Source organism: Heterodontus francisci, chromosome 38, assembly GCF_036365525.1.
Source record: "Heterodontus francisci isolate sHetFra1 chromosome 38, sHetFra1.hap1, whole genome shotgun sequence".
Classification (NCBI taxonomy): domain Eukaryota; kingdom Metazoa; phylum Chordata; class Chondrichthyes; order Heterodontiformes; family Heterodontidae; genus Heterodontus; species Heterodontus francisci.
Genome location: NC_090408.1, coordinates 22166567 through 22192944, shown reverse-complemented (window position 1 = coordinate 22192944; position 26378 = coordinate 22166567). Strand labels below are relative to the sequence as shown.

Here is a 26378-nt window from a genome sequence, read left to right as displayed (position 1 = left end):
AGAGGAGGGTTGTATTCTCGCCCCTATTGTGTGTTGTACTGGGCACCACATTATAGAAAGGATATTAAAACCATAAGACTTCCATTGGTCAGAGAAACAATGGTGCAGGGTTGGGGGGATGCTAACAGGAGATTATCAGAAGAATGAAGGATTCTGGGGCGCTGTCAGCCGCATTAATGAACAATAGTAGTTTGTTATCTATATCAATTCTTTGAATAAAAAAAAGTTGTTTGTCACAGCATTACTGAAATATAGAATGCTTCATGGAAAGTGGTTATTAAGAGACCATCAAATCATTTAAAAGGGAACTGGATCAGTATTTGAAAAAGAAAAACCTGAATGGATAAGATGGAAGTGAGATTAGAGTAGATACTGTCAACTGAAGAAATAACATTGACACAATGGGCTACATGGTCTTCACACTATAATGGAAAGCTGATGCATTACTGCCAAAACATCAGCACATGTGGATTGACTGAGTAACAATCACTGATCAGTGATGGGGCAGTGACTTGCAGAAAGAAATGCAAACTTAACTCTTCCGCCGCACAAAAACAAAGCCCTTTCTCCAGGAGTACATCAGTTTGCGACCATATGCTCATCATGAGAAAGGGGATCATCACCATGAAGAAGCTGGAGGAGTTTCCTTACCTAGGAACTTTCCTTCAGCGTGTCAGCTGCAGAGATAATTGAACAGGTTTGATATGTGGCCAGTTAGTTTCATTGATGGCATGGAGCCATGTGGAGGCTGTCTGACCTAAGGCTAGCTGTGTCTGTACTTCGTAGACCAGCAGCTCTGGTTGTTAGTTCCAGCTTGACTGCTCCATGAAGAGGAGATGGCATGTGGTGGGCAAGCAACATGAACTTTTTATAAAAATGAATATCAGCACATATTAATAGTTAAGTATTGGGTGAAACACCTGGATTGTCTCTTAACTCCTATGTATTACTTTTGGAGACTTTCCATGGCCTGTCAGTATGCTAGCTTGGTATGCTCACTGGGGACTTGTCAGTCGCACTCATAGACAATAATGGTGCGTTATCTGTATTACTTTAAATAAACAAGAAAAAATGTAAGGGGAAATATTTTCAGCATAAGATGCCATCTTCTGATCTAATTGAGTTTTTTTTTAAATGCTCAAAGTCTCCTGCCTTATAGGAGATGCTTGCAATGGTAATTAACTTCCCTATTTCCACAGAAATGCACTCCACCCATTTTGTGTTTCCATTTGCATCAAAGAGCTGTTTAGCTAATGTTACCTAATGGTCCCATCAGCAGCTCAATAAATCCACCACAGACTGGTATTTATTCTGGTCTTGAATGCTAATTGGGAACCATTCAATCCTGTAAATATATCCAATTGTAGAGCAAAGCCCTTTGTATGAGTCAGCTTATTTTCACGAATAATTGTTTATTGCTGGGATTTTTTAAAATAAGCCATACTTTTTTATATTAAAGCTCAGATTCATTAGATAAAGATTTAAAAGACATTCAAATGTACAAATGGATTCCTTTGAATAATTGCTTAAGAATGCAGGAAACAAAAAAGAATTTTATTAACATTATACAAGCTCGTAAAGACCTGGAAGTGAATCAATGAAACAGTCATTGTAAATCATTCTGAAACTTCACTGCCTGATCAGCTAAAATATCTTTTAATGGTGTAATCTGGGTCCTCATTGCCAAGTGCAGAAATTGAATAATGGTTACTGAGTACATGTTCTGTCGAGAAACAAATCTGAACAGCTCCATGAGGCTGCTTTGCTTGACAGCAGTAGAAATTGATGATGCAATGCAATCTTTATAAAAACGTGCAAGCAATTCCGCTTAAATCTATAATACAGAAGTAAGTTAGAATGGTAATTGAGAAGTCTGTGCTGGATTTGAATTATGTGTGGCTTGAATATATATTTATCTGATCTGGGCTTGATTTAATTGCTTCCTCGCTACAAATTATATATAATTTTTGGAGTAACATCACCTCTCTCCTACTGTAAATGGTCGCAGTAATAATGAAATATTGACAAATGTAGTTGATGTCTGGCTCTGTATTGGGAGAAGCCGAGTGTATATCAATTTCAGTGTTTCCATTTAATGATGGATTATCAGTAAAATGCCTGTCTAATGCCAGCAGAATGAAGGTGTGGCTGCTTAATCAAAATTAACTCCAGTTAATTGCAAAATCTTGACATCAGCTACTCTGTTCTGCCTCATTAAAGGATAGATTGATGCTGTAGAAAGAAGACAATTATATAGTCAGAATAAGACAGGAATGAATATCTGCTGAAAGTAATTTTTGATAAAAAGCAAGAATGTTAAAAGCAAGCTTAACCCGCAAACGTTATGTTCTGCGGGGCAAGAAAAACTTACATTTATATAGCATCTTTCATGACCTCAGAACATCCCAAAAGGATTTACAGTCAATTCAGTACTTTTGAAGTTTGTGAAGTACTGTTGTAATGTGAATTACTAGTTATGCACCATGAACACCATCCATATTAAACTCACACTCTGCTTTTAATAGCAGTTGGCCTTTTTTTTAAAAGATGAATTAGGTCTTCCATTTATTAGCATTATCAAATTCTGTAATCTGAAAAGATGTTATGAACATCTGCGGCACAGTGGCGCAGTGGTTAGCACCGCAGCCTCACAGCTCCAGCGACCCGGGTTCAATTCTGGGTACTGCCTGTGTGGAGTTTGCTAGTTCTCCCTGTGTCTGTGTGGGTTTTTTCCGGGTGCTCCGGTTTCCTCCCACCAGCCAAAAGACTTGCAGGTTGATAGGTTAATTGGCCATTATAAATTGCCCCTAGTATAGGTAGGTGGTAGGGAAATATAGGGACGGGGGGGATGTGGTAGGAATATGGGATTAGTGTAAGATTAGTATAAATGGGTGGTTGATGGTCGGCACAGACTCGGTGGGCCGAAGGGCCTGTTTCAGTGCTGTATCTCTAAACTAAACTAAAAATTAAACTAAAACCTGAAAGTAATTACATTTGTAAGCTTATCATTTTTGGCTTAGTTGATAGCATTCTTTCCTCTGAATTGGAAGGCTATCGGGTCAAGACCCATGCGAGTTTGCAGCAAACAATCTAAGCTAACACTTTAGTGCAGAACTAAGGGCTGCATTTTACTGTCCTCCCAACATTGGGGGAGTAATGGCAGGGGGTGGCCCGAAAAATGCCTCTGGATGAGCCCCGATGCCGGGAAGGACCCACCCCATATTGCTGTTGGCGGTGAGGCCTCAGAGCGCCGCCTCCCACCCCCCCCCCCCCACGTCGCTTGGCGATGGGAGCAGGATCTACATATTTAAGTTAATGTAAATTAATGACCTGCCTGCTCCCATCTGCCTGCGATATTCAAATAGGTTGCTGGGAATCCTGCGCCTTCAGATCTCCATTCTGGTTGGGAGTAGGGAGCATGTAAGTTTTCAGAGCTGGTGGAAACGGGAAAAACTATTGTGATTGGTGGAGGGGATGGTGGGAAGAGGTTGAAGGTAAAAGTGCATAAACCTTTTTTGGGGGGAGGGGGGAAGGTCGGGATCGCAAGGTAATTTTTTAAGGGGCGGGGGGGGGGAAGAGAGGGCAATTAATAAATTGTTTAATCATGGGGGGTGGTAGGAGACAGACTTGAATCTTTTATGAAGTTTTTACTTTAATTTTGTCATGCATATAACTTTAAAAAAAAAATGCAATGGAAGGGCTTGAAGTCCTTTAAAAGTGGTGCCGGAAGCTGTTGCTGGGGACGGAGCGTCTGCCTGCTCCACGTCATTGGTGGGGTGGGGCGGTGGGTGGGGTACAGTCTGCCCCAGCCATGTAAATGAGCTGCCGCGCTAAATATCGTGGCTCCATGGAGTAAATCCCGCGTGCGCCCCACCATCTTTGAAGCTCAGCTGCGAGCTGCTAAAATGCAGTCCTAAGGGAGTGCAGCATTGTCAGAGGTTCCAGTCTTTGGTGGAGGTTTTAAACAGAGGTCGTATTGGCTTGTTCTGCGAGATATAAAAGATCCCATGGCACCGCTTCAAAAAAGCGGATTCTCGTAATGTCTTACCAAGCATCATCCTTCAACCAGCACCACCAAAAAATGGATTGACTGGTCATTTATCTCACTTGTTTGTGGGATCTTACTGTCTGTAAATTCAAAAGTAATTCACTGACTTGGAACAACCTGAAGATGTGATGAACTGCTGTATTAATAGAAGATCTTTCTTTGTTCTGATTTGTTCAATTGCAATCAAGATATAATTCTTTACAGTATATAGAAAGCGCCAAAGTAATAGTGAACTGTATTTCCTGTCTTAAATATCATTTAGTTCTACTTATACTGCCCGGCAGAGATGTCATGAATTTGCACAGTATTAAACCATGTTTAAATCACAATATTAACATATTTTAAAATTGTGAAAATGTCACAACAGCAGCATTGGGTAAGCACATGTGTCTCATTCTGAAACAGTTAATGGCAAGTTTCATAGTTTCTATCAATATTTTTCACTGCAGGAGGGAGCAAGCATAGCAATTAAACTGTTTCCCTCTTGGCCTCATTTTCAGTATCAACAGTAGAGTGTCTGTCATCAGTGTTGCTGACTGTTAAGTATTGGTGCCCAGGATGAGATTGTCAATTTGTGCCATGTTATAGCCTTGTCATTTGGAAACTGATATTTACTATTTGTATTTTTTTCAAACCACCTTCTGATTAGACTGATGGTGAGTTCTGGTAGGTTCTTGGACTGTGGAAGGATGTGGAAAAGAATAACTCTCCAAGTTTAATTCTGTTACTGTACAGGGTATAATAATCAGAAACAAGATTCCTTGGTGAATTCCCCTCCCTTGTCCTTAGAACAGGAGTAATTACGTCATTCATAACAGTCCAACCTTTACGCAGCTGAAATGATCTAACTTGACAGTGACCAGGAATTGATTGTAGGATTTGCTTGCAATCGGTACCACACAATATACTTATCCTGGAATTGGATTGTAAGTCACCAAATTCATTACATCGAGGGTCCTTGCAGTTTACTGAGAAAATAAACTTTCACAGCATTATCTGAACAGTATGTTAACACATCGAAACCCCTTGGGAGTTTAGGATATATCATGCAGCCATATTTGGGCATATATTAAGTAAACATTGGGTAGGAAACCTGGCTGTAATTTTTCAAACTGCAGTAGCTGGGAGTAGTTACGAGCAACATTTATTTTCCATTTGGCACTAGCCTTCCTTTACTGGGACCAGGATTTTTGGCTTTCCATTCATTTCAGGAAGTAGTTTCCAGAGCTTATGGAAAGGAGTGGGTTAGCATCGTCAGTGAGCCACAGCCTACTCCAATTTTCCACTCTCTGGTGGTTCAGTGCTGCCTTTAACCTCGGCAGTCCATGAAAATGTGCTCCCTTGGGTACTGCAATCCTTGTCATAGCCTGACATCCCATCTTCAACAAGAGGGATCTTAGCTGTATGTGGAGAAAAAGTGTATTTTTGACATTGGTCTCTACATCGTCAGATAAAAAGAAATATCATGTTACAAAGGAAAACTAGGTATTGCTGCCTAGAAACTCCATTAGCTACAAAACAAGTCATTATTTTTGCCTTTTTATGAAGTTTGGTAGTTTGATAAGTGAGCCTGCAATTTAAATTAATCTTTTTAGCAACTGTAAATTCTAAATGTTACTTTCTTCTTCCCTTCCTGATTTTTTTTAAAAAGGAGAGTAAGGAAGGAGCTTATCTATTGTTCAGTAGTCGGTGGATTCAGTAAGGTTACCGAACATTATGTGGAATCCTCCTTAATATTTCCCCTATAAATTTTCCAGCCTCTTAGACATCTCGCTAAAGATTATTCAGCTCTTGGTTAGTGTTTTCCTTGCTGTAGTCCATTTGCCAGGGTTTCCCATAGATTACAGCATTTCTGATTGAAACAGAGATTGGAGCAAGGAATTCCTGAAATTGTCTGATCTGCAGGATTTCCTGTGGAAAATAAAACCTGTGCAATCATTGTGGATTCCTTTGTCCTGACCGTCAAGGATTGGAGTTTCCCATCTTTAAATTACAATGGAGCTTGAATAGTGTTAAGCTCCTTGCCAGATAAACTGGTAGATATTCTGAGTCTTCTGGGCTAGGTAGGTACTGTCTCATTGGGCTGAATTTTATGTTGCCGCTGATTAGCTGCGGCCTTAAAAAAAAAAAAGGTGGCCCGTACATGCAGGTTTTACTGTACAGAGTCGCTGCGATATTAAACGGGATGGCTCATTTACATGGCCGCCCCCAATGAGGTGGAGGGGTGGGCGCTCCGTCGCTGGCAACGGTGTCCAGCACCATTGCACAGGTGCTGACACCATTTTTAAAGAGCCCAAGCCCTTACATTTAATTTGAATTTTTAAAGAAATAGTCACTTAGAATTTATTCAGACAAATTAAATAAATGTTTCATGCCCCTCTACCTCCCCTCCCGCCCCCCAAGGACCAAACAATTCATTCCTTGCCCTATTTCTACACCCCCCCCCCCCCCCCACTCACTCCAAAGTTCACAAACTTTAATCTTTAACCCTTCCACAACCCCCTTGACTGCACCCCCCCACACTGGGGAACTTACCTGCTCCCCCCCCCCCCCCCATCAATGTTCCGCCGTACATCAACAAACGGGGGGGGGGCGGGGTGGTGCACCATGAGGCCTCGCCGCTGCTGGCAATATGGGGCTGGGTCTTCCCAGCGTCGAGGCCTGTGGTGGGCCTCTCCAAAAGGCATTTTCCGGTGCCCCCGTCATGACCCCCCCACTGTTGGGGGAGGGGCGGGGGGTTAGGGTCTGTAAAAATTCAGCCCATTGTGTTAAAGAAAATTTGGTACATGTGGGAGATGGGAGTGAAACTGACTTCAGCAAAATGGGGCAAGAGATTTGGAACTCCCAGGAACGGTGCGGGTAATTTGAACTTTGCACAATAGTGGAAAAACAGGCGGTATCAATTCAGTCACCCATTATACATCTCTCCTGATCTTCATTTCCATTGGTTTCAGTGCTAGAGTTCTATATCGTTCAGCTAGGATTAGCTATAACAACCCTGGTACCATCCCAAACAAAAAAAAAACTGCCATCAGGTGTGAATCCATTAAGGTGTTTGGTTGTGCTAGATGCAGTGGCACCATCTGTTTTTCTAAAAAGAAAGATCAGTTTTCTGCTACTAGTCTCTCATTGTGGTAATGTTAGACCATTCTGCTCTCCAAGTTTAAAGAAATACAGCTCGTCAGGCAGTACAATATACTCCGCTTGTTAAGACAGTTCAGTGACTCACATGTTATAGCTATTTAATAGCTTCAAATCTACAGCTGTACTAAGTAATCTATTATTAAACAATTAATAGCATTGGGATGATTTAGAAGAGGTAATCCTGGGAGCTAGATAACAATAGTGAAATTAAGTGTTGCAAAGTGATCAAAAATTAATTTATTTCAATTTATAATTTAATTTGAGGCTACACTTGGAAGTGTTTATGAAATTGGTAGCCACAAATTCTATCTTTAGTGCATTTGTTATAGTTTTATTATTTATGCCAGCTTGTCCTATGGTCATGCTCATTTATAATTCAAACAATGAAGGCACACATTTGACAAACTAAACTGGCAGCATGCAATATTTCTCAGCTGTAGTGAGCCTGTCTACTTAGTATTTTGCAAAGCATTATTTTCTTGTGTCAAAATAAAATGATGTATCCAATATAAGAACATTCTTAAGAATAAAATGGCCTGTGAAATCAAAATCTGAAAGTGTAAACCAGAATGGTAGAGCCATCTTGTAATATAAGTATTCCAAAAAAAAAAAATCAATAAGACTAAATGTATTTGTGGCACCACATTTTTAAAAAGATGATGGCATGCAATTTGCTTCACATTAGTCATAATTAACTATATTTAAATAATGTTCTGTATATGGTACAATAATCAAAGGAAATGTTTTATATCTGTATATTTTTCTGTGGTAAACAACCTTGAGAGAATAATTATTTACAGGTGTAGTTTTCTGTTGGTTCCTTGTTTATTGGTAATAAAAAGCTGTTATCAGTAAAAGTGGCTATGAAGTGATTGGATAGTTGCAGAAACCTAACTGGTTCACCAATGTCCTGCTGTCTTTATGCAGTCTGGCCTATACGTGGTTCTAGACCCACACCAATGACTCTTAGCTGCCCTTTGAACTGACCTTGCAAGCCTCTCAGGGCAACAAATAAATACAGGCCATGCCACCAATGCCCAGATCCCAAGAATTAATTAAAAAAAAAAAAAAAAATGTTTTTTGTTCATAGTGATTGGTAATGACCCGGAACTCGTTGCCTACGAGGGTGATGGAAGCTGAGTCGATCAATGATTTCAAAAGGAAATTGAATGGACACTTGAAGGAAATAAACTTGCAGGGCTACGGGGATAGAGTGGGGAACAGGACTGATTGGACTTCCCTGCAGAGAGCAGGCATAGATTTGATGGGTCGAATGGCCTCCTTCTGTGCATTAATGACTCAATGACATACTTGAAAAATGACGTTTAGCAAAATAATAATCGCCACAGCTAGAGTATTGCATATATTGCAAGTTGAATGCTAAAACCATAGTGACCAAGCTTTCGGCCATCATATGTAATATTTCCTTTGGCACAGCACCCATTTTTGACTGATTATGCCTTTAAGGTGCTGTATAATTCCAAATTGTTCCTATTCAATGGTCTGAATTTTTTTCTTCCAGAGGGAAATGAACAAACTTTCAAATTGTTCAATGAAATTTGCACTTCAGGGACATATTAATCTATTCTGATAGCATTAGAGTTTCTGTTTAATTGCAGGTATGCATGCTGGTGCAGTTGCCCTTGTTGAAATGAGAGACACTGAACTGCACAGAGAATGATCTGTTGGCGATACAAAGCACAGTCAATCTCCAGCACAGGAGATGTATTGCACAGATGGTTACAGGAAGTGCAGACTATCTTGCGTTAAAGCTGATGATGCTCGAAACTGCTTGCATTTTTTTTTTTTTTTTGGATTTACATTTCATGCTTTTGCATTAAATTTCCATGGCTGAACTCTGTCACACTACAGTGAAATTAACACTACACAGTTGTCTCATTGCATCTGACAGCAACTGTTTTCCAAAATGTGGATTGAATGTCCCATGTGGTGGCGTTCAGATAAATATTTCCTGATCATCTTAACTGTTATTCCAAGTTACACGTCACAGTTGTGAATATTCTGTTCAATGCTCAATTTAAATGAGACCTATAAAATTATTCAAATACACTTAGCACTATCAATGGGATATTATTAAAGTGATCGCTTCTGGAATAGTTTTCTGTTACCCTTTGTATAACGCTTCTAGCTGTGGGCTCCCCTTTTGTTTTGCTTTCAGTTTGGTTCAGTTTTAGTATTTTGGCTTCAGAATCAGAAGGTTGTGGGTTGAAGTCTCTCAATGGAACTTGATCGCATAAACTCAGCTGACACATCAATGCAGCACTGAGGGAATTCTCCATTGTCAGATGTTAGGTTAAACTGAGGCCCTGTCGGCCTGCTCGGCTGGACACACAAGATCCCTACTCCTTTGAACAAGAGCAGAGTGTTCGTTTGATGCCCTAGCCAATGTTCTTCAGTCGTCCAATATGGATGGTGTGGCCATTCATGTCATTACTGTTTGTGCACAGTCGCTGCTTTGCTTGCCTGTAAAAACTACAGTGACTGCATTTCCAAAAGTAATAAAACGGCTGAGAAGAACATTGGGATATCCTGATGATGTGAAAGGCACTATATAAATGCAAGTATTTTTATTTTTTAATCCTCCTCACCTTGACCCAATTATGTACAGTTTCCTCCAGATATTCATTGTCCTTAACAGTTTTTTTAAACTGATAATCTAAAATGGGTTTGAGGAAATTATGAGCAAAATTCGGAGTATCAGTAATAGGGGAATAGTTCGCTGTTGCTTTGTACTGATCTTGCTCACCCATCTTTTTTAAGTGTAACATTTTATATTTTTTAACCATTGTTAATTTATATATGTCACATGCATGATCCCGAAAAATATAGTTCTGACTGTATTCCCTGTGTCGAATTGCAAAAAGTGAAAATCCTGATATTCATTCGAATCTGAATGAAGTGTTTTGAAAGACATGGTAAGGTGTTACATAAATTAATTTATCGTTTCCTTTCTTGCATTCTCTCTCTTCTGCTTGCTGTCTTCCCCAGTACCAGTAGTGGGGAATGTGGGGGCTGTACCGTTGGGATGGTCTACACCTGAACCAGGCTGGAATCAGTGTTCTAGAGAGCTGCATAACTAGGGAATTAGAGAGGGTTATAAACTGAGTACTGGGGGCAAGGGATCAAATTTGGGAAGATCTGGTAAATCAAAGAGTAGAGACAAGGCAAGAGAGGAAGGTATTAATATTGGAAAAGATAAACAGACCGTGAAGGAAGGGACTATGAGTACAAATCTAAGAGTAAATCAGCAGACAAGGTTAGAGGTTACAAAAATAATAAAAGGACAAAACTAAAGGCTCTGTAATTGAATGCATGTAGCATTTGAAACAAAATGGATGAACTGAAAGTTCAAATAGAATTAAATAAGTACGATCTGATAGCCATTACAGAGGCATGGCTGCAGGATGACTTAGATTAGGACATGAAAATTGAAGAGTACATGACATTTAGGAAGGACAGGAAGCTAGGAAAAGGAGAAGGATGGCTCTGTTAATTAATGATGGTATTAGCACAATAGAGAGGGATGACCTAAGTTAAGGAAAGCAGGATGTATAAGTAGTTTGGGTCAAGATGAGAAATGATAAAGGCAAAGTGTCACTTGTGGGAGTGGTATACAAGCTCCCTAATAGTAACCACATGGTAGGATAGAAGAAATAATTGGGGCTTGTCAGAAAGTTACGGCGATAATCATGGGGTATTTTAATCTACATATAGACTGGAAAAATCAGATGGGCAAAGGTCGCCTAGGTGAGGAGTTCATCGAGCAGGAGTTCATGGAGAGCAGGCTATACTAGACCTGGTATTGTGCATTGAGCTAGGATTAATTCATGACATAGTGAAGGCACTCCTAGGCAGCAGTGATCATAATATAATTGAATTTTACATTCAGTTTCAGGGAGAGAAGAGTGGGTCTAAGACTGGTATTTTAAACTTAAATAAAGGCAATTATGAGGGCATGAAAGCAGAGCTAGCAAAAGTGAACTGGCAAATTAGGTTAAGGGATAGATCAATAGAGATGCAGTGGCACACATTTAAGGGAATATTTCAGAATACACAGAATAGCTACATTCCAATGAGAGAGAAAAATTCCAAGGGAAGGACCCACCATCCATGGTTAACTAAAAAAGTTAAAGATCGTATCCAGCTTAAAGAAAAAGTCTATAATTGCGCAAGGATGGGTGGCAGGTCAGAAGATTGGACAGAATTTAAAAAAGCAAAGAATTACTAAAAGATCAATAAGGATGGAAAAATTAGAGTACAAGAGAAGCTAGCTAGAAATATAAAGACAGTAATAGTTTCTATAGATATCTAAAAAAGAAATGAGTTAACAAAGTGAGCGTTGGTCCTACAGAAAGTGAGCTTGGGGAATTAATAATGAAAAATAAGGAGATGGCAGATGAATTGAGCAGGTATTTTGCATCGGTCTTCACCATTGAGGATACATCCCAGAAATAGCTGTAAATCAGGAAATGGAAGGGAGGGAGAAAATCAAGAAAATTACAATCACCAGGGAAGTGGTACTGAACAAATTGTTGGAGCTGCAGGCTGACAAGTCCTCCAGTCTTGATGGACTTCATCCTTGAGTCTTAAAAGAAGATATTTGATGCGTTGGTTTTAATTTTCCAAAATTCCCTAGATTTGTGGAAGGTTCCATTAGATTGGAAAATAGCAAATGTAAATCCTTTATTCAAAAAAGGAGGGAGACAGAAAGCAGGAAACTACAGGCCAGTTAGCTTAACAACCGTCATAGGGAAAATGTTAGAAGCTGTTATTAAAGACGTTATAGCAGGGCACTTGGAAAAATTCAAAGTAATCAGGCAGAGTCAACACGGTTTTGTGAAAGGGAAACCATGTTTAACCAATTTATTGAAGTTCTTTGAGGAAGTATCATGTGCTGTGGATAATTAGTAAAGCTAATAGAATGTTATCATTTATTGCGAGGGGAATTGAATACAAAAATAGGGAGGTTATGCTTCAGTTGTACAGGACATTGAGACCACCTCTGGAGTATTGTGTACCTAGGAACATAGGAGCAGGAGCATTCAGCCCATTGAGGCTGATCATCCACTTCAATGCATTTTTCCCACACTGTCCCCATATCCCCTTATGTCAGTTGTACTTAGAAATCTGTCAGTCACTGTTTTAAACATGCTCAATGACTGAGCTTCCACAGCCTTCTGGGGTAGAGAATTCCAAAGATTCACAACCGTCTGAATTTTTTAAAAATTCATTCACGGGATGTGGGCGTCGCTGGCCAGGCCAGCATTTATTGCCCATCCCTAATTGCCCTTGAGAAGGTGGTGGTGAGCTGCCTTCTTGAACCGCTGCAGTCCATGTGGGGTAGGTACACCCACAGTGCTGTTAGGAAGGGAGTTCCAGGATTTTGACCCAGCGACAGTGAAGGAACGGCGATATAGTTCCAAGTCAGGATGGTGTGTGACTTGGAGGGGAACTTGCAGGTGGTGGTGTTCCCATGTATTTGCTGCCCTTGTCCTTCTAGTTGGTAGAGGTCGTGGGTTTGGAAGGTGCTGTCGAAGGAGCCTTGGTGCATTGCTGCAGCGCATCTTGTAGATGGTACACACTGCTGCAACTGTGCATCGGTGGTGGAGGGAGTGAATGTTTGTAGATGGGGTGCCAATCAAGCGGGCCGCTTTGTCGTGGATGGTGTCGAGCTTCTTGAGTGTTGTTGGAGCTGCACCTATCCAGGCAAGTGCAGTGTATTCCAACACACTCCTGACTTGTGCCTTGTAGATTGTGGACAGGCTTTGGGGAGTCAGGAGGTGAGTTACTCGCCCCAGGATTCCTAGCCTCTGACTTGCTCTTGTAGCCACGGTATTTATATGGCTACTCCAGTTCAGTTTTTGGTCAATGGTAGCCCCTAGGATGTTGATCGAATAAAGAAGTTTCTCCTCATCCCTGTCCTAAGTGGCTTCCCCCTTATTTTGAAATAGTCTCACCTGGTTCTAGACTCCCCAACCAGGGGAAACGTCTTACCTGAATCTGCCCTGTCTATTCATTTAAGTATTTTCCAGGTTTCAATGAGATCACCTCTCATTCTTTGAAACTCTGGAGAATACAGGCCCAGTTTCCCCAATCTCTCTTCATAGGACAGTCTCGCCATCCTGGGAACAAGTCTGGTGAATCTTTGTTGCGCTCCCTCTATGGCAATAATATCCTCCCTAAGGTAAGGGGACCAAAACTGCACACACTACTCCAGGTGCAGTCTAACCAAGTTTCTATACAATTGAAGCAAGACTTCACTACTCCTGTACTCAAATCCTCTTGTGATAAAGGCTAACATACCATTAGCCTTCCTAATTGCTCGCTGCACCTGCATGCTAGCTTTCAGTGACTTATTGACGAGGACACCCAGGTCCCTTTGTACATCTACACTTTCTAATCTCTTACCATTTAAGAAATACTCTGCACATCTATTCCTCCTACCAAAGTGGATAACTTCACATTTTTCCACATTCTATTCCATCTGCCACGTTCTTGCCCACTCACTAAGACTGTCCAAATCTCCTTGAAGCCGCTTTGCATCTTCCTCACAACACACATTCCCACCTAGTTTTGTGTCATCCGCGAACTTGGAAATACTACATTTGGTCGTCACATCTAAATCATTGATATATATTGTGAACAGCTGGGGCCCAAGTACTGATCCCTGAGGTACCCCACGAGTCACAGCCTGCCAATGCGAGAATGACCCATCTATTCCTACTCTCTGCTTTCTGCCTGTTAACCAATCGTTAATCAGTGCCAGTATATTACCTCCTATCCCATGTGCTTTAATTTTGCTAACCAACCTCCTGTGGAGGACTTTATCAAAAGCCTTCTGAAAATACAAGTATACCACGTCCACCTCCTTTATCAATTCTGTTAGTAACATCCTCAAAAAACCCCAACAGATTCGTCAAATATGATTTCCCATTCATAAATCCATGTTGACTGCCCAATCAGATCATTATTATCCAAGTGTCCATTTATCACATCCTTTAGAATAGATTCTAGCATTTTCCCAATGACTGATGTAAGGCTAACAGATCTGTAATTCCTTGATTCCCCCCCCCACCCCCCCACCACCTCCCCACCCTCCCTCCCTTCTTAAATTGTGGGGTGACATTTGGGGCCTTCCAATCTGCAGGAAGTGTTCCAGAATCTATTGAATTTGGGAAGATGATCACCAATGCATCCACTATCTCCATAGCTACCTCTTTCAACACTCTTGGATGTAGAATATCAGGTCCCGGGGACTTATCAACCTTCAGCCCCATTCATTTCTCCAATGCGACCTTCTTACAAATACTAATTTCCTTCAATTCCTCATTTCCCCCCTAATCCTTTGGATCTCTAATTCTGGGAGATTTCTTGCATCTTCCTCTGTGAAGACAGACACAAAGTAATCATTTAGCTTCTCTGCCATTTCTCTATTCCCCATTATAAATTCTCCTGACTCTGTCTGTAATGGACCCACACTTATCTTAGCCAAAGGTTTGCTTTTTACGTACCATTAAAAGCTTTTACAGTCCGTTCTTATATTTTTTTGCTAGCTTACATTCATATTCTAGTCTTCCTTTCTTTAGCAGTTTCTTGGTGCCCCTTTGCTGTATTCTAAAATCCTCCCAATCCTCAGGTTTACTACTATTTCTGGCAAATTTATAGGCCTTTTATTTTAATCTTAAACAATCTTTAACTAACTTTGTTATCCTCAGTCTCCTTTATTTAAGGAAGGATGTAAATGCGTTGGAAGCAGTTCACCTGGAATGGGCGGGTTGGCTTATGAGGAAAGGTTGACAGGCTAGGCTTGTATCAGCTGGAGTTTAGAAAAGTAAGAGGTGACTTGATTGAAACATATAAGATTCTGAGGGGACTTGACAGGGTGGATGTGGAAAGGATGTTTCCTCATGTGGGAGAATCTAGAACTAGGGGTCACTGTTTAAAAATAAGGGGTTGCCCAATTAAGACAGAGATGAGGAGAAATTTTTCTCTGAGGGTCATGCGTCTTTGAAACTCTCTTCCTCAAAAGGCAGTTGAAGCAGAGCCTTTGAATATTTTTAAGGCAGAGGTAGATAGATTCTTGATGAGCAAGGGGGTGAAAGGTTATTGGGGGTAGGCGGGAATGTGGAGTTGAGGTTACAATCAGATCAGCCATGATCTTGTTGAATGGCAGAGCAGGCTCGAGGGGCCAAGTGGCCTACTCCTGCTCCTAATTCATATGTTTGTTTTTTCTCACATGTGCTGTCACTCTTGCTCTCCTCATTCTCTACCCCCTCCCAAACCCCTTGTCCACCTGTTGCTTGTGTCTCCAAATTCCGGCTTGTCAATATGTTTGCAGCGTTGTTGCCTGTTTTTTGGGGACTCTTGAGGGTCTTCATCCATTATTGAAGGTCTGGTTCAGCAAAATAATTGCAGTTGGCTTTAGTTTTGAGATTGCTGGTTGTTTCTTAAACAAAGAGCTTGCTATCACAGTAAGTAATTGTCACCAAAGGGACCAAGAATTTTAATTGTTAAAGAATTTTTATTTTTCATTAAGTTGCTTCTTTTTGGTAATGTTAGTTCAGTGATATTCTCAAATAATAGAACGTGCTGGTGAAAGCCACCTTATGTCTCTTTTTGGTGTGTGGGAACTGAGGGATTTTGCTGAATGTGACACAAAACACCTATGTTGTGGCTCTTGTCTGCGGTGTGTAAGTGAACATGTCACTTACAGTTAAGCAGGTAGTAAACATTTTAACAATTGGTATTTAATTGAAGAGGCTCATTCCTGGACCATAACTAAACATTTATATTCACATCTGTTGGATAAATAAATCTTTTAGAGTAAAGATTGGCTGCTGCATAATTGCTGTTAATATTTAGGACTGAACAGTCTGGAGAGAAAAGTGAGAGGTGATCTGATAGATGTCTTTAAAATTATGACGGGGTTTAATAGGGTGGACACACAGACGTGTGGGAGAGTCCAAAATTACAGGCCATAAATGTAAGAGAGTCAATAATAAATTCAGGAGAAATTTATTTTACTCAGAGGGTGTTTAGAATGTGGAACTTTCTGTCAAATGGAGGAGTTGAGGTGAATAGCATAGATGCAATTAAGGAGAAACTAGATAAAAGCATGAGGGAGAAAAGAATAGAAGGATATGTTGAAATGAGATGAAGTCAATAGAGTGGGAGGAGGCTTGTGTGGAACATTAACACTGGCTTAGACCAGATGGGTTGAATGACCTGTTTCACTGCTGTAAATTTTATGTAATGTGATCTCTAGAAAACTAGCCCCTTAGTTGATTTAGAGGATTGGACCCACTGAACAAATCTCCAGGTTTACAGTTCAGAGATTTTAATGCATTTGACTTTTTTTTTGCATCATCCTTTTGGTTTTCAGCATGATAAATGAAAGGTGTACTGTACAAATAAATGCCTACATACACACTACCTGAAATCTGTCTTTTCACAAGTAATTTGGAGAATATTTGTTTGCTTTGTTTAAGTAGCATACTGGTGAATATTAGTACACTCCCATTACATTGCCCATAGGAATTGGATGAGGCTGAAAAAAAATGTGGCTGTCAAGGCAAAGAGCAGCAGTAAAGGCTAAACTGGTGGGTAGAAGCCCTGGGAGTGAGCACAGTTGTTCTGTACATAAATTCAAATTCTTCCCATTGTTTTTCGATCTTGGTTGAGCTATTCGAGAAGATTGAATCCGAGAAATATCCTAACAGCTGCATCTAAAGAGGAAAAATATCCTTCGCGTGAACTCCAGGAACACTAATCCAAGTTGTAGAGACATCTGTATAATTTTGCCATGATGCATTGGAAACAATATTCTCTAGATCCCAGAAACATGTTCGTCAAGCAGCAGCTTAGCATTCTGACTCTTTGATTTTTCTTCAGCCTAGTACAATGTACAAAGATCGCTGAAAAGCTATTATGATGCTCTTGGTTAAATCCTTGTTGACCTACTTTGAGGTTACATAAATGAAAGGTCGGTGCGTAACATCCATTAAACAGTGAAATTCAAAACAGGCTTTCAAATAGAAGATGCAAACAAATCTTTATATACAGTATTGGGATATGGCAAGTTCAAAGTTTATGGTCACGTAGCACGAATAAGCTAATTCAGATTGGAGGGGCAAATGTGAATCTGGGAGTAAACATAATTTAAGAGCTGCATATGTGCAGTACGTTACAGTGATAATGAGCATGATGTATTTTTAAAAATTGAATGTCGGACACTAGTTTCCTGTTTCAACTAATGGCCAAAAGTTCCATTGACAATGTTGAAGTTATATTGTTAATGACTAATAGTAAAATATAAGCTGTGCACTGTAACCTGAGGAAGCATAAAATTACCTACAGTCTAAACCTGTCTTGAATTGTATAATTAATTGGGCGAGAAAACCAACTTTAAAATGGTTTTGTCAAATGATTGAACGTTTGCAATGCAATCTGTATTGCACAGCTCTGATTGATTGATACCTAGATCATAGAATACATTCAGTGCTAATAACTGTTCTTCAAAATAGTTGTAGTCAATAAGGGCACCAGAGACTTGATTAGAGATTTGGGAAAAACATGACCAACATTTTTAAGTATTCAGAAGTTATAGCACTTGTCATCATTAACGACAATCTTCCGCTTCACATCACATTGGTGATAAATCAGGTGGTGCAGATAAATTCATTAAACTCAACTTGTAGAAATAATTTTTAACTCCTGTGATATTATTTGGTTATAACTTAGGAGTTAATTGAACAAAGCAGGTATGAATTTTGCAAACAAAGGATAAAAATCTGTTGACTGAAATTGTCTTTCACAGGCATTTTCCTTTTTAGCTATTAAAATGTAATGTGTAAGGGATAATTTTGTCAGGATCTGCCTTTGGTAGGTAGGTTAAACTATCAGGACTACAATGTTGTAGCCCTATCTCTGCTGCTGCTGGAGTCGAGGAGAATTACCCTTATAGTGCCTTCACTTTAACTGAATTAACCTTCAGAATTCAATGCATTATTAGCTTAGACAGAGCAAACATTACTCAATACTATAAGTAAGAGTGCTAACAAAATAATGCAAAGCAGTGTTTAACCTGATTACTGGTGTAGCCAGTCACCATTATGATAGAAACATTGGGTTGAATCTAAACTCCCAAAAATGGATTGGTTGGGGTCGGGTTGGAGGTTAAAATTCAAAAAATCTGAATCGGGAGCCCAGTCTGTCTGAAAGTCGGCCATGTCTGGTTCTAACGAAGGCAGGATGAGGGGTGGGTGACCAATCTCATTGGAGGGTTGGTCATTTAAATATTATAATGAGGCTGTGTGCTTTCATTTTAACAGTGATTTTATTTTTAGACCATATCAGCCAGGTTTCCAGGCAGTTGGCAAATTGCCCAGAATCCTTCCTGCAGCCTCAGGTGAGAAGCCTCAGCTGACCAGTGGGTGGGAGCCTGATTTTGGGTGCCTTGAAGCAGCCACTGGGGACCTGCAGGGTAAGTGTATAGTGAGTGGCATCGAGAGTGCATCACAGTCAGGTACGGGAGAAGGAAGCCCAGGGCAGGGGAGGCTCCAGGTTTCCTTGTGGCGCCAAGAGGTCTGCTCTTGTCTTTCTAGCCCATGAGGAAATAAACATTTTTTGATAAATCACTTGCTTTTCTGGCCTTGGATCCACTTGCTACTAGGTGGGCCTGGCAGGGAAGCCACAACTGCTTGGGGTAAAATTGCTAAGGGTCCCACCCATTATGTCATCAGAGCTTGATCTGCATATTTAAAGTAGAACCCCACTAGCTTCCATTGGATCGCCACGCACCTGCTAAAAGCAGTAAGTTAAAATTACATCCCACAGGAAGCCAGTGAGATTGGAGATCATAAGTTCTTCCCTGAATCTTAACTGCCGAGTTAAAATCAGGCTTCATGTCGCGTAGTGATAAATTCAAGTCAGGATCAGCCTAAATCCAGTGTAAGTACTCCACTCTAACCAAATTATTTTGTCTGAATTCTCTCGGCATTTCTTCACGGGCGAAGATTTTGGGAAGGTTGTAGTCATCGGTTGCAGGCCGACTGTTGGCTAGTCAGGCTTATCCGTGACCGGCAGATTCTCCCACAGCGCTTACAAGTGAAGGTGTACTCGCTGCTGGGGGCAATTGGATTTATCCTTCTCCTCCTTTTCTCTTTCATGCTGGTTCTTTGCTCAGTCTCAAAGGTGTCAGTAGCCCTCCTGATGTAGCATCTCCAGGCATCACGATCTATGGCCTGCACTTCCCACTGGCGATGGTCGATGTGGCACACAGAGAGGGACTTCTTCAGGGAGTCCTTGAAACGTTTGCATGGGGCCCCTCTGTTCCTTTTACCTGTGGTCAGCTCTCTATACAACACCATCTTGGGCAGGTGACTGTCGTCCATCCGGGCAATGTGACCTGCCCAATGCACTTGGCTTTGCAGGAGGATGGCCTGAATTAGGTCTAAATTAGTAGCAGTATTTTAAACCTCATGGGTATAGGTAAAAAGAAAAAAAAATTAGAAGTCTGAAATAAAGAAAATGCTGCATATACATAGTAGGCCTTTCAGCATCTCAGCATTTAGGGTGATGTCTCTACTCTGTACATTGAACATTTTGATTTTTATTTCTTTGTCCTGGCACTGATTTGAATAGTGTACTAGTACTGCTGGCAGACTTGCCCCCAAAATCTGTATTACCTGATGTGTTTCACCCATTTGTTGCGCTTGTTTCTTGTATAAAACTAATTTTAAAAAAATGTATATTTTAATAACCTTTTCAAAGAAAGGTCAACCTCTGCTGCTTTTAACTGTATTCAGTATTCACAGCAATTTTCATATTTCAAGAATGTTAACCCTGTAATGCTTCCTACTTGACTCATTATTTCATAGCATTGCATGAGTAATTGCCAGCATTTATAACACCTTTTGAAGCAAAAAGTGCCACTTTCATTTGAACAGCTTTATTTTTCTTAAATTAATATGCAGCCACAGTCTGATTAAAGATTGACCACAATAAAATATTAATCTTGGTCTTGCAACCTCTGCAATTCCATATGTGTATTGTTTAATGCCGTTGACCCATTTTCAGTTACATTGTTGTGGCCAGACTTTTCATTAACCCACTTCTACCAACATGGATGCACATTATTGCTCATTCCAGCCCCAGTAAGAGCAATATGAAAATCAGGTGGGAACCCGAGATCTGACTGAAAGACCCAATCGTTTTTGACAATCGAGCAGTTACATTGTGCATGTTACCTGTGTTTGTGTCTGCGGTCTACTATGAAATGACACTCGCAGGTATTAAATAAAATAATACTTGGGAATTAAAGATTGCAATTCAGTCTCGGACTTACAATATTCCCAAGGGTTCACTGTCATGATTTATGAAGCCATCAACACTTACCAGCTTGATTTAAACTTTTTGTAATTTCTGATGGAGGATCCATGATATTTATTCTGTATATTTGTTACATTGGAAATAGATGTTTTTCTCCACTGTAATTTATTATGTCAGTCTTGAACATCCAAGCCTTTTGATTTTTAGTTCTGTTGGGACAGGATGAGGTTGAGAAGCTTTGAAAGATTTTTTTTCCATTGCTTATATTATCACTCAATACCCCCAATGTGATACAAGCAGTGACACACTACATTAATTTGTTCACAGTTCTAAATCACTATTGCTGATTTTTGGACTGCATATTATGCTTAGACACTCTTCTCCGTCAGAAGCTACAAAGCAAAAATGAACATTATTTTTGAAAAGGAGTGAAGCAGCACCTAAGCCCTGGTTCATTGTGAGCATTGGACAAACTGTATGAATCTCCTTCACATTGAAGTTTGTATTTCAGAGTGTAATCCACAGGGAGAAGAAAGTGGGTTGACATTTTTCATAAGTTGGCTGCTTTCCAAGCTATACTCGTGGGCTGTGGTTTTTGCTAGACAGCAGTTTGCAGAAGGCACCAAGATAATCTTGCAAGTTATAGATCTTTTTGTCACACTAAAGTCTCAAATTGATGAGAAACTGTATTCAGTGGGAATATACTATAACATAGAATTAATGATCATTCTGGATGTCACGGAAGCTTTCATTTCATTGTGCTTAATCATGCATCTTAATTTACTAATACACATTTTATGAGAAAGCTGGAAAGACATTTTCATTTACATTTCAGCCCTGTATCAGTTCAAATGTTATCAGCTGGTTAAAATGCTTTAATAATGTCGGGATGATGATGTATTTCCCGTTATGCAAAATCACAAACTTGGCTTCAATAAATGACGTTACCTAATCGATTTGGACACATTTGATGCCTTTATGTCATAGAATCATACGGTGCAGAAAGTGACTATTCAGCCAGTTATACCTGTGCCAGCTCTTTGAAAAAAAGCTATGCAATTAGTCCCACTGCAAATTTTTCTTTTTCAAGTAGGGAGGGGTGGCTTCGTGGTAATGTTGCTGGACTAGTAATACAGAGGCCCACACAATGCTCCAGAGACACGAGTTCAGATCCCACCACGAAAACTGGTGGAAATTAAATTCAATTAATTAATAAATCTGGAATAAAATGCAAGTCTCATTATTAATCATTTTTTAAAAAACTACCAGATTGTCACTTAAAAAAAAAAAAAATTCCCATCTGGTTCACTAATTTCCTTTTAGGGAAGGAAATCTGCTGTCCTTACCTGGTCTGGCCTATATGTGACTCCAGACCCACAGCAATGTGGTTGACTCTTTTATAAAAAAAAAAATGCCCTCTGAAATGGCCGAGCAAACTCTATCAAACTGTTACAGAAAAATAAAAAAACAAAACTGATCTCCTGGCATCGACCTAGGCACCAGAAACGACAAAGGCATATTTTGCCCAGTCGACCCTGCAGAGTCCCCCTTAATAACATATGGGGACTTGCGTCAAAATTGGGAGAGCTGTCCCACAGACTAGTCAAGCAACAGCCTGACATAGTCATACTCGCAGAATCATATCTTACAGCCAATGCCCCAGACTCCTCCATCACTATCCCTGAGGTGGTGGCACAGTGGTATACAGTCGGGAGGGACTGGCCCTGGGAGTCCTCAAAATTAACTCTAGACCTCATAAAGTCTCATGGCACCTACCACCTACCCTCAGCTGGCGAATTAGTACTCATCCATGTTGAACCCACTTGGAAGAAGCACTGAGGGTAGCAAGGCTGGGGGACTTCGATACCCATCAGTAAGAATGGCTCTGTAGCACCACTACTGACAGAGCTGGCTGAGCCCTGAAGGACATATCTGTCAGACTGGGCCTGTGGCATGTGGTGAGAGAACCAGCAAGAGGGAAAACCTATTTGACCTCACCCTCACCAGTCTACCTGTCACAGATGCATCTGTCCATGACAGTATTGGTAGGAGTGATTGCTGCACAGACCTTGTGAAGACAAAGTGAATCAAATTGGCTGAAGGCTGCCATCTTTGATGCTTGGGACCTCAGGAAAAGGTAGAAATGGCTCATCCATTCATAACTTCCGGCTGAAGATGGTTGCAAATGCTTAAGTCTTGTCTTTTGCACTGATGTACTGAGCTCCTCCATCATTGAGGATGGGGATATTTGTGAAACCTTCCCCTCCAGTTTAATGTTCCATTACCATTCACAACTGGATGTGGCAGGATATTCTCCATCGTGTTTAGTGGCACTACCACTGTGCTAACTGAGAGAGATTCAGAACAGATCTAGCAGCTCAAAACTGAGCATCCATGAGGTGCTGTGGGTCATCAACAGCAGAATTATATTCCACTCCAATTTGTAACCTCATGGCCTGGCATACCCCTCACTACCATCAAGCCAAGCGATCAACCCTGATACAGTGAGTAGTGCAGGAACAGCACCAGACATATTTTAAAATGGAGGTGCCAACCTGGTGAAGCTACAACACACAAATACATACATGCTAAACAGCAGAAGCAACTTGCGATAGACAGGGCTAAGCAATCCCACAACCAAAGGATCAGATCAAAGCTCTGAAGGCCTGCCACATCCAGTCCTGAATGGTGGTGGACAATTAATCAACTAACTGGAGGCGGATGCTCCACAAACATCCCCATCCTCAATGATGGTGGAGTCCAGCACATCAGTGCAAAAGACAAAGCTGAAGCATTTGCATCCATCTTCAGCCAGAAGTGCCGAATGGATGAATCATCTTGGCCTGCTCCTGAGGTCCCCAACATCACAAATGCCAGCCAATTCAATTCACTCCATGTGATATCAAGAAATGACATCTTGGGGGTTACCATTGACCAGAAACTTAACTGGACCAGCTATATAAATACTGTGGCTACAAGAGCAGGTCGGAGGCTGGGAATTCTGTGAGAGCTCACCTCCTGACTCTCCAAAGCCTGTTGACTGTCTACAAGGCACAGACAGGAGTGTGATGGAATACTCTATACTTGCCTGGATGGGTGCAGCCCCAACAATGCTCAAGAAGCTCGACACCATCCAGGACAAAGCAGCCTGCCTGATTGGCACCCCATCCACCACCTTCAACGTTGACCGCCTCCACCACAGGTGCGCAATGGCAACAGTGTGTACTATAAGATGCCCTGCAGGAACTTGCTAAGCGTCCTTTGACAATACCTTCCAAATCCTCGAGATCTACTTCCTAGGACAAGGGCAGCAGACACAAGGGAAACACCTCCACCTGCAAGTTTCCCTCCAAGCCAAGTCCTGACTTGGAACTATATCACTGTTGCTTCACTGTCGCTGGGTCAAAACCCTGCAACTCCCTTCCTGACAGCACTGTAGGGGTACCAACGTCACATGGACTGTAGAGGGTTAAAGCAGGCGGCAGCTCACCACCACCATCTCAAAGGCAATAGAGTCAGGCAGTAAATGCTGGCCTTGCCAGTGACGCGCTCATCCCGTGAAAGAATAAAAAAAAAAAAGTCCAATTTCCTTTTTGTAAGTTACGGGTGAACTTGCTTCTAACCCCTTTCAGGCAGCACATTCCAGATCAGAACTCGCTGCACAAAAATAACCCCTTATCTCCACTCTGGTTCTTTTGCTAATTATCTTAAATCTGCACTCTGATTACCAGTCCTCCTGCTAGTCGAATCAGTTTCTTCTTATTTATTCTCTCAGCCCTTCGTAATTTTGAACATTTCCTGTTAAATTTTCCACGATCCTTCTCCGCTGTAAGGAAAATGAACAATCGCTGTTTCTCCAATCCCGCTACATAACAGAAGTCCCTCATCCATGGTATAATTCCAGTAAATATCGTATGCACCCTGTCCACGGCCTTGACATGCTGCCTAAAGTGTGGTGCCCAGAATTGGACACAGTGTTCCAGCTGAAACCTAACCAGTGATTTATAATGGTTTCGCATAACTTCCTTGTATCTGCTTTCCTGGCTGTCTGCTAATGCATTGTAGCTAAGTGCATGCTTTGATATAGACTCCAAAATGTTTGCTACCTAATGAGTTTGTTACAAATTTACCATACAAGGTGCTTACAAAGTCCTAGTGCAAATTTAAACTTTAACTTCAAACGCACATGATAGAAGCAAATGGTAAACGGCCGATGAAAGTATTTTTTTTTAATGTTGTTACTGCTGTGAAGAATGTTTCCAATGAGTTGGAAAATCTGAAGTATCACAATGTATAGTAATTATGTTGAAGACTAGAAATTTGTACTGCATTGTGTTAAAATGTTGTGAATTATATTTTCATACACTGTTTTCAGTTTGCTTCTCTCATGCACATCTAAAGTTTGTAAACTGCTTCCTTCTCTCATTTGTTAAAGAATGCTGAATCACAATTTTCAATTACAACTTTCGTTGTAATTGGTGGCTAGTCTTTATAGATGGCGAAATAATTGATGCACAGAAGTATAGCTGTATTGTGTACGCCATAGCACAGCCATTGTCTTTAAGATATATCTGGTGTTCTAGGTTTGTCTGCAGTGGTGATGGTTACCTATGTGGTGGGCCATGGGTTTTCGCAGTCTCTTGATAGTTTACAACAAGAAACTTGCTCTACTGGAACCCAGTTTTTCAGTTGCAAGAGTTTTTATTTGGTCATGCTATGCCCCCTCATTTACAATCATTTGTTGAATAGCATTAGCTGGATCTTTTTTGTTTCTTGGATTCAGTACAACAGCATTTCATGATCTTTCAGCGATTTTAAAATATCACCTTCAAGCAGCCAGGGTACAATAAAAGTAATTACTAGCTCATCACATTTGGTTGGTGTAAGGGAAGGTGGGGGGCGTAAAATGGAGCGGGAGACTCTGGGCCTTCCTGACCCGTTCCCGCTCCGCCACCACTTTACACAGGGTGGCGATGGTGAAAAATGGCCCACCTGCCCCAGGCCAATCAAGGCCCTTAGGTGGCCAGTTAATGGCCACTTAAGGGCCTCCACCCGCTGACACGGGGATTTTATCGCGGCTAGTCAGGTGGCCCAGGCCGTAGAGAAGCCGCCTGACAAAAGCAGGTAGTTTTCTGACAGTCTTGGGGTGGGGGAGGGCCCTCGTGATCAGGCACCGTGTTCCCGACAGAGCCGCCCCCGCTGCCCCAACCACCCCAACACTCAACACGCTTCCTATCCCCCAGTTGACCACCCTTGCCTCGCTGGGGCCTGACTGATCACCCCTGGCGAGGCACCAAAAACATAGCTTCATTCCGGGGCTCCCCGACATCTTTCCAATAGCTGGGTTCCCGTCCCAGCAGTGGCCTCTACTCCTGGTGGTGTTGCTGGGACTAAGAGCTGCCGACCCGCTGATTGGCTGGCAGCTCCATTAGGCGGGTCTTCCTACCTCAATGAGATGGAAGTCCCACCACAGACCAATTAAAGGCCTGTGGACCGCAAAAAGCAGACTGGATCCCCAGGCCAGGCGGAGGCGGGTTCGCCACCGACTTTTCGGTCGGTGGATGGCTCCCATCTGCCGAGGGAAAAATTCCATCCGATGTCTTTGCCAGCCTCACTTGACTGCCGATGATCAAGTTTGGCTTACATTTGAGAAACTTGATTTCCTCTAATGGCTCAGTTACTGATGTGCACAGTTCAGTGTGCAGCTGAGCCATATAGACAAGGGAGGGCCAGATTCAATCCCTGGTCTGCGATAGGTTATCTGATCTCAGCCTGGGGAGATGCAGCAGCTGGCCTCAGTCCCCCTGAACTAGGAAGAGGAAAACAGCCAGCATTT

General features: G+C 41.3%; 1 protein-coding gene and 1 long non-coding RNA gene across 16 annotated transcripts in view; one reads left to right on the top strand and one right to left on the bottom strand.

Annotated features, from left to right (window-relative positions):
- The window catches only part of mef2aa (myocyte enhancer factor 2aa), a 247414-nt gene that overhangs the window by 154527 nt on the left and 66509 nt on the right, over positions 1-26378 (top strand). The window lies entirely within an intron of this gene.
- LOC137352327 (uncharacterized) lies at positions 17071-24428 on the bottom strand. Its single transcript, XR_010969679.1, has 4 exons — positions 24271-24428; positions 21570-21727; positions 20609-20751; positions 17071-19689 (listed from the first exon to the last, which is right to left on the bottom strand). It is a non-coding gene; the product is annotated as an uncharacterized lncRNA (long non-coding RNA).